Source organism: Hippopotamus amphibius, chromosome 10 (assembly GCF_030028045.1).
Source record: "Hippopotamus amphibius kiboko isolate mHipAmp2 chromosome 10, mHipAmp2.hap2, whole genome shotgun sequence".
NCBI classification, from domain to species: Eukaryota; Metazoa; Chordata; class Mammalia; order Artiodactyla; family Hippopotamidae; genus Hippopotamus; species Hippopotamus amphibius.
This window is the reverse complement of record NC_080195.1, coordinates 68,991,330-69,000,502: the sequence shown is the minus strand read 5'-3', so window position 1 is coordinate 69,000,502 and position 9,173 is coordinate 68,991,330. Positions and strand designations below refer to the sequence as shown.

The 9,173-nt window shown below is 36.5% G+C and overlaps 1 pseudogene; it reads left to right on the top strand.

Moving 5' to 3' along the window:
* Window positions 1-2,256: 2,256 nt before the first annotated feature.
* Window positions 2,257-9,173, top strand: part of LOC130829843 (actin-related protein 3-like) — a 31,761-nt pseudogene continuing 24,844 nt past the window's right edge.

Genomic DNA, 9,173 nt, shown 5'->3' with positions numbered 1-9,173 from the left:
GAAAGAAGAAAGTTAGATGCTATACTGTGTAAGCCCATAGATAGCTTCTCTTTTCTAAGAGTTTTATTCTTTTTCCAGAGTTCAAATGTATGTCAAATCACTGCATATTTCTCAAAATTTTAAATGTCAGTAAGAATTTCAAAACAAAGCAATCTATTTTTGAAAAACAAATCTTTTCTTATTATGAAAATAATTATTCACATGCTGTACTAAGCCATTATACCTTCATTTTAGAAAATGTAAATACCCTTGGAAGAATAATACCATAACGTATTTGATACTATTTACCCTTAGTATGAATGAAGGCTATGATAATTGGCTTTAACTGGGAAGAAGAAGGAATTAAGACACTAACTCATCAAGGAAGAACAGAAGACTGAAAGTAAAGGGATAGAAAAAAATAACCCATGCAAATGGAAATGAAAAGAAAGCTGGGATAGCAATACTCATGTCAGAAGAAACAGATTTTAAAACAAAGTCTGTAACAAAAGACAAAGATGAGCATTGTGTAATGATAAAGAGGTCAATCCAAGAAGATATAGCATTCATAACTATATGTGCATTTAATACAGGAGCATCTAAACAAATAAAGCAAATGCTAATGGACATAAGGGGGGAAATTTACAGTAATACAATAATAGTAGGATACTTGAATATATCACTTACATCAATGGGCAGATCATCCAAACAGAATATTAATAAGGAAACAGTGGCCTTAAATGACACATTAGACCAGCTGGTCTTAATAGATATCTGTAAAACATTCCATCAAACAAACAAACGAAAAGAAACCCAGCAGAATAAACATTCTTTTCAAGTGCACATGGAATTTTCTCCAATATAGATAACAGGCTAGGCCACAAAATAAGTTTCAATAAATTTAGAAAATTGAAATTATTTCTCTTAAACATCTTTTCCAACCACAAGAGTATGAAACTAGAAATCAATTACAGAAAGAAAAATGGAAAAAACACAAACATGCAGAGACTAAATAACATGTTACTAAGAAAACAGTGAATCAACAAAGAAATGAGGGACTTCCCTGGTGGTGCAGTGATTAAGAATCTGCCTGCCAATCCAGGGGACACAGGTTCAAGCCTTGGTCCGGGAAGATCCCACATGTCCCAAAGCAAGTAAGCCCGTGAATCTCAACTATAGAGCTTGTGCTCTAGAGCCTGTGAGCCACAACTACTGAGCCTGCATGCCACAACTACTGAAGCCCACATGCCTAGAGCCTGTGCTCTGCAACAAGAGAAGCCACTGCAATGAGAAGCCCATGCACTACAGCGAAGAGTAGTCCCCGCTCACCGCAATTAGAGAAAGCCCACAAGCTAATTCATATATATGGAATCTAAAAAAATGGTACTGATGAACCCAGTGACAGGACAAGAATAAAGATGCAGATGTAGAGAACGGACTTGAGGATACGGGGTGGGGGCAAAAGGAAAGCTGGGATGAAGTGAGAGAGTAGCATTGACATATATACACTACCAAATGTAAAATAGATAGCTAATGGGAAGTTGCTGTATAACATAGGGAGATAAACTCAATGATGGGTAATGACTTAGAGGGCCAGGATAGGGAGGGTGGGAAAGGGTAGCAGGCAGGAGGGGATATGGGGATATATGTATAAATACAGCTGATTCACTTTGGTGTACCTCAAAAACTGGCACAACAGTGTAAAGCAATTATATTCCAATAAAGAGCTTTTAAAAAAATTAATTAGAGGAAACACTAAATTTTAATGCAATAAAAGTGAATTTATAAATAGGAAAAAAAAAGACCCAGTGCAGCCAAAAATAAATAAATAAATAAACATTTTTTAAAAAGAAAAGAGATTTATAAAAGAAAAAAAAAAAAGAAATGAAAGAGGAAATCAAAAAATATCTTGAGATGAGCAGTTCTAAGAGGAAAGTTTATAGTGTTACAAGCTGACCACAAGAAACAACAAAAATCTCAAATAAACAACCTAACTTTCCATCTAACAGACTTAGAAAAAGCCCAAAGTTTACAGAAGGAAGGAAACAATAAAAATCAGAGCAGAAATAAATAAAATAGAGGCAAAAAAACCATTATAGAAAAGACCAGTGAAACTAAGAGCTGCTTTTTTTTGAAAATATAAACAAAATTGATAAACCTTCAGCCAGACTCACTAAGAAAAAAAGAGAGGCCAAATAAACAAAATTAGAGGTGAAAAAGAATGAAGTAATAGAAAAAGCCACAGGTACCAAGAAGTGGCCAGCCCACCAAGGTATAGTTTAAGACTGTCACCTAATGGAAAGGTTTATGGAGCAAATGTTCTCTCAATACTTCAAGCACAAAATGAAGGTCATTACTTTCTTTTGATTAAATCTCCACTAAATGCTAAAAGTAGAATACACTACTGAAATATTGTTTGAGTACTTCAATATTCCAGGCTTGTACATAGCCATGCAGGCTGTGCTTGCATTAACAGCATCCTGAGCATCAAAACAAGCAGGAAAACTGATAGTGACTGGTACTAAGATGGTGTCACTCCTGTCATTACTGTGGCTACAGGACATGTGATTGGCAGCTGAGGTAAGCACATTCCAGTCACAGGAGGAGCCACAGTGTATTTGATTCAGCAACTGCTGAGAGGCCAAGAAGTAGGAATTCCTCTAGGGCAATCCCTGGAAACAGCTATGGAAGTAAAGGAGTGCTAGAGTTTTGTCTGCCCAGATTTAGTAAAAGAATTTAACGAGTATGACATGGAGGGGCCAAGTGGATTAAACAGTATACTGGAATTAAGGCAATCTCAAAGAAAGAATTTTCCATTGACATTGGTTGTGACAGATCCTTGGAACCTGAAATCTTTTTTTATCCAGAATTTGCTAATCTAGACTTTCCCTACCTAAGAAGTAGTAGATGAAGTAATTCAGCATTATCTTATTGATGTCAGAGTTATCTCCACAAGAATACTGACCTCACTTAACTGGATATGCGGAGACTTCGAGTGTCACTTTTATATTTTTTTAAGAACTTTTATTGAGATACAGTTAACATACAACAAACTGCATATATTTAGAGTGTACAATTTGGTATCCCAATCTCCCAATTCGTTCCCCCCCAACCCTCCTTGCTTTCCCCACTTGGTGTCCATATGTTTGTTCTCTACATCTGTGTCTCTATTTCTGCCTTGCAAACTGGTTGATCTGTATCACTTTTTTAGAGTCCGCATATATGTGTTAATATATGATATTTGCTTTTCTCTTTCTGACTCACTTCACTCTGTATGAGTCTCTAGGTCCATCCATGTCTCTAAAAATTTCCCAGTTTCATTCCTTTTTTACAGCTGAGTCATATTCTGCTGTATATATGTACCACATCTTTTTTGTCTGTTCATCTGTTGATGGACATTTAGGTTGTCTCCATGTCCTGGCTATTGTAAATAGTGCTGCCATGAACATTGGAGTGCATGTGTCTTTTTGAATTATGGTGTTCTCTGGGTATATGCCCAGCAGTGGGATTGCTAGGTCATATGGTAGTTCTGTTTTTAGTTTTGCAAGGAACCTCCATACTGTTCTCCATAGTGGCTGTATCAATTTACACTCCCACCAACAGTGCAAGAGGGTTCCCTTTTCTCCACACCCTCTCCAGCATTTACTGTTTGTAGATTTTCTGATGATTCCCATACTAACCGGTGTGAGGTGATACCTCACTGTAGTTTTGATTTGCATTTCTCTAATGATTAGAGATGCTGAGCAGCTTTTCATGTGCCTCTTGGCCATCTGTATGTCTTCTTTGGAGATATGTCTATTTAGGTCTTCTGCCCATTTTTTGATTGGATTGCTTGTTTTTTTGATTTTGAGCTGGATGAACTGTCTGTATATTTCAGAGATTAATCCTTTATCTGTTGATTCGTTTGCAAATATTTTTTCCCATTCTGAGAGTTGTCTTTTTGTCTTGCTTATAGTTTCCTTTGCTGTGCAGAAGCTCTGAAGTTTCATTAGGTCTCACTTATTTATGTCTGTTTTTATTTCCATTACTCTGGGGGGGGGGGTGGGTCAAAAAAGATCTTGCTGTGATTTACGTCGGAGAGTGTTCTTCCTATGTTTTCCTCTAGGAGTTTTAGTGTCTGGCCTTACATTTAGGTCTTTAATCCATTTGGACTTTATTTTTGTGTATGGTGTTAGGGAGTGTTCTAATTTCATTCTTTTCCATGTAGCTGTCCAGTTTTCCCAGCACCACTTATTGAAGAGGCTGCCTTTTCTCCATTGTATATCCTTGCCTCCTTTGTCATAGATTAGTTAAACATAGTTTACCTCTGGGCTTTCTATCCTGTTCCATTGATCTATATTTCTGTTTTTGTGCCACTACCATACTGTCTTGATCACTGTAGCCTTGTAGTATAGCCTGAAGTCAGGAAGCCTGATTCCACCAACTCCATCTTTCCTTCTCAAGATTGCTTTGGCTATTCAGGGTCTTTTGCATTTCCGTACAAATCATAAAATTTCTTGTTCTAGTTCTGTGAAAAATGCCATTGGTAATTTGATAGGGATTGCATTGAATCTGTAAATTGCTTTTGGTAGTATACTCATTTTCACAATGTTGATTCTTCCAATCCAAGAACATGGTATGTCCCTCCATCTGTTTGTGTCATCTTTGATTTCTTTCATTAGTGTCTTATAGTTTTCTGAGTACAGGTCTTTTACCTCCTTGGTTGGGTTTATTCCTAAGCATTTTATTCTTTTTGTTGCAGTGGTGAATGGGATTGTTTCCTTAATTTCTCTTTCTGATCTTTCATTGTTAGTGTATAGAAATGCAAGAGATTTCTGTGTGTTAATTGTGTATCCTGCAACTTTACCAAACTCACTGATTAGCTCGAGTAGTTTTCTGGTGGCATCTTTAGGATTTTCTATGTGTAATATCATGTCATCTGCGAATAGTGACAGTTTTATTTCTTCTTTTCCAATTTGGATTCCTTTTATTTCTTTTTCTTCTCTGATTGCTGTGGCAAGGACTTCCAAAACTATGTTGAATAGTAGTGGTGAGAGTGGACATCCTTGTCTTTTTCCTGATCTTAGAGGGAATGCTTCCAGTTTTTCACCATTGAGAATGATGTTTGCTGTGGGTTTGCCATATATGGCCTCTATTATGTTGAGGTAGGTTCCCTCTATGCCCACTGTCTGGAGAGTTTTTATCATAAATGGGTGTTGAATTTTGTCAAAAGCTTTTACTGCATCTCTTGAGATGATCATGTGGTTTTTATCCTTCATTTTATTAATATGGTGTATCACATAGATTGATTTGCGTATATTGAAGAATCCTTGCGTTCCAGGGATAAACTCCACTTGATCATGGTGGATGATCCTTTTAACGTGTTCTTGGATTCTGTTGGCTAGTATTTTGTTGAGGATTTTTTCTTCTAAGTTTATCAGTGATATTGGTCTGTAATTTTCTTTTTTTGTAGTATCTTTGTCTGGTTTTGGTATCAGGGTGATGGTGTCCTCATAAAATGTGCAATTTTTTGGAAGAGCTTGAGAAGGATGGGTGCTAGCTCATCTCTAAATGTTTGATAAAATTCACCTGTGAATCCATCTGGTCCTGAACTTTTGTTTGTTGGGAGATTTTTAATCACAGTTTCAATTTCATTACTTGTGATTGGTCTGTTCATATTTTCTATTTCTTCCTGATTCAGTCTTGGAAGGTTATACCTTTCTAAGAATCTGTCCATTTCCTCCAGGTTGTGCATTTTATTGGCATATAGTTGCTTGTAGTAGTCTCTTATGGTGCTTTTTATTTCTGCGGTGTCTGTTGTAGCTTCTCCTGTTTCATTTCTGATTTTATTGATATGAGTCCTCTTCCTTTTTTTCTTGATGAGTCTTGCTAGAGGTTTATCAATTTTATTTATCTTCTCAAAGAACCAGCTTTGAGTTTTATTGATTTTTGCTATTGTTTTCTTTGTTTCTATTTCATTTATTTCTGCTCTGATCTTTATGATTTCTCTCCTTCTACTAACTTTGGGTTTTGTTTGCTCTTCTTTCTCTAGTTTCTTTAGGGGTAAGGTTAGATTGTTTATTTGGGATTTTTCTTGTTTCTTGAGGTAGGATTGTATTGCTATAAACTTCCCTCTTAGAACTGCCTTTGCTGCATCCCATAGGTTTTGGATCATTGTGTTTTCATTGTCTTTGTCTCTAGGTATTTTTTGATTTCATCTTTGATTTCTTCAGTGATCTCTTGGTTATTTAGTAGCATATTGTTTAGCCTCCATGTGTTTGTGTTTTTTACAGTTTTTTTGCTGTAATTGATTTCTAATCTCATAGCATTGTGGTCAGAAAAGATGCTTGATATGATTTCAATTTTCTTGAATTTACCAAGGCTTGATTTATGACCCAAAATGTGATCTGTCCTGGAGAATGTTCCATGTGCCCTTGAGAAGAATGTGTAATCTGCTGTTTTTGGATATAATGTCCTATAGATATCTATTAAATCAAGCTGACTTATTGTCTCATTTAAAGCTTGTGTTTCCTTATTAATTTTCTATGTGGATGATCTGTCCATTGGTGTAAGTGGGGTGTTAAAGTCTCCCACTATGATTGTGTTACTGTTGATTTCCTCTTGCATAGTTGTTAGCATTTGCCTTATGTATTGAGGTGCTTCTATATTGGGAGCATAGATATTTATAATTATCTCCGCTTCTTGGATTGATCCCTTGATCTTTATGTCGTGTCCTTTCTTGTCTCTTGTAACATTTTTTATTTTAAAGTCTATTTTATCTGATATGAGTATTGCTACTCCAGCTTTCTTTTGATTTCCATTTGCATAGAATATCTTTTTCCATCCCCTCACTTTCAGTCTGTATGTGTGCCTAGGTCTGAAGTGGGTCTCTTGGAGACAGCATATATATGGGTCTTGTTTTTGTATCCATTCAGCCAGTCTGTGTCTTCTGGTTGGGGCATTTCATCCATTTACATTCAAGGTAATTATTGATATGTATGTTCCTATTACCATTTTCTTAATTGTTTTGTGTTTGTTTCTGTGGTCCTTTTCTTCTCTTATGTTTCCCACTTAGAGAAGTTCCTTTAGCATTTGTTTTAGGGCTGGTTTGGTGGTGCTGAATTCTCTTAGCTGTTGCTTGTCTGGAAAGCTTTTGATTTCTCCATCGAATCTGAATGAGATTCTTGCTGGGTAGAGTATTCTTGGTTGTAGGTTCTTCCCTTTCATCACTTGAAATATATCATGCCACTCCCTTCTGGCTTGCAGAGTTTCTGCTGAGAAATCAGCTATTCACCTTATGGGAGTTCCCTTGTATGTTATTGGTCGTTTTCCCCTTGTTGCTTTTAATAACTTTTCTCTGTCTTTAATTTTTGTCAATTTGACTACTATATATCTTGGCATGTTTCTCCTTGGATTTATCCTGCCTGGGACTCTCTGTTCTTCCTGGACTTGGGTAGCTATTTCCTTTCCCATGTAAGGGAAGTTTTCAACTATAATCTCTTCCAATATTTTCTCGGGTCCTTTCTCTCTCTTTTCTCCTTCTGGAACCCCTATAATGCGAATGTTGGTGCGTTTAACATTGTCCCAGAGGTCTCTTAGGCTGTCTCCAGTTCTTTTCATTCTTTTTTCTTTATTCTTTTCCACATCAGTGATTATCACCATTCTGTCTTCCAGGTCACTTATTCGCCCTTCTGCCTCAGATAATCTGTTATTGGTTCCTTCTATTGTATTTTTCATTTCAGTTATTGTGTTACATATCTCTGTTTGTTTGCTTTTAAACTCTTCTAGGTAAACTTTTCTTGCAACTTTTCAATCTTTGCATCCAGTCTTTTTTCAAAGTTCTGGATCATCATTTTATATTTTGAAGGAAAAAATGACCAAGAAAAGATACATTTCAAAAAGTAGCCTCATACACAACAATGTGAATGTATTTAATGCCACTGATCTGTACACTTAAAAATGGCTAAAATGGTAAATTTCATACTATATGTTATCACAATAAAAGAATTTAAGAAATTTTTAAAATTTTAAGTGGTATCATGACATTTACCCTTACTAATTTATGAGACAAGGAATTCCAGTAATTAGGAAATGCTACCATTTACACTAAAAGAAAATTGGTTTTTATTGCAAGTGCTTTTAGAACTAAGAAGACAGTATGGTTGATTCTTGAACAACAAGAGTCTGAACTGAGCAGGTCCACTTATATGTGGACTTTTTTCGATAGTAAATATTACTGTTTTGTGGTTGATTTAATCCATAGATGTGCCACCACATATATGGAGGAACCACAGTGTACAGAGGAACTATGAAGGGCTGATTATAACTTATACATGCATTTTTCACTGAGTGGAGGGTCCTTGCTCCTACCCCCACATTGTTCAAGGATCAGCTATCTATTGCATTATGTCTAATTCCTTGGACTCTTCTTATTGCTAAAAAAATTTTTTTTAATAAAGACAGCCTGTTGGATTTTTTTTTTTTTTGAAGCAATGCTCACAACATTCAGGTATTACTACACCAGATTCACCCTCTGTTTATTGAAATTTCTTCCTGGTTCACATGTCTAAGCAGATGCCACTGACCCAACCTGTGAGAGGCAGACACAAAATGGTGCTGCAGGCGCAAACAGTTGTCTGCTTTGACAACTCATCTAACCCCTCTCCTATGGCAGAAATGACTGGCAATGCCAATTAAATCTCTATTAGCTGATTTTGGGGTGGTTCTAATGGACCTGTTCCCTCTTTGCTCTTTTTTTCTTCTCTCTCTCTCGCACTCACTCATTTGCTCTCTCTTTTTTATTTTTCTTGGTGGGCTTTGTGTTTGGCTTCTTTCACTTAACATAATGTTTTCAAGGTTTATCCACGTGTAGCGTGCATTTATCCACACTTCATCCCTTTTCATGACCTCTCTTAGTCATTTCAGGCAGCTATAACAAAATGCCATAGATTGGGGGACTTAAACAACATTTGTTTCTCATAGTTCTGAAACCTGTGAAGTCCAAGAAAAAGGTGCTAGCAGACTGGAGATTTGATTCTTGGTGAGGGCCCTCTTGCTGACTTGCAGATGGCCAGCTTCTCATTGGATCCTCACATGGCAGAGAGAAGATGCTCTAGTGTCTTTTCCTTTCCTTATAAGGATACCAACCCTATTATGGTGGCTCCACTCTCATGAGCTCATATAAACCTAATTACCTTCCAAAGGACCCCCTTCTT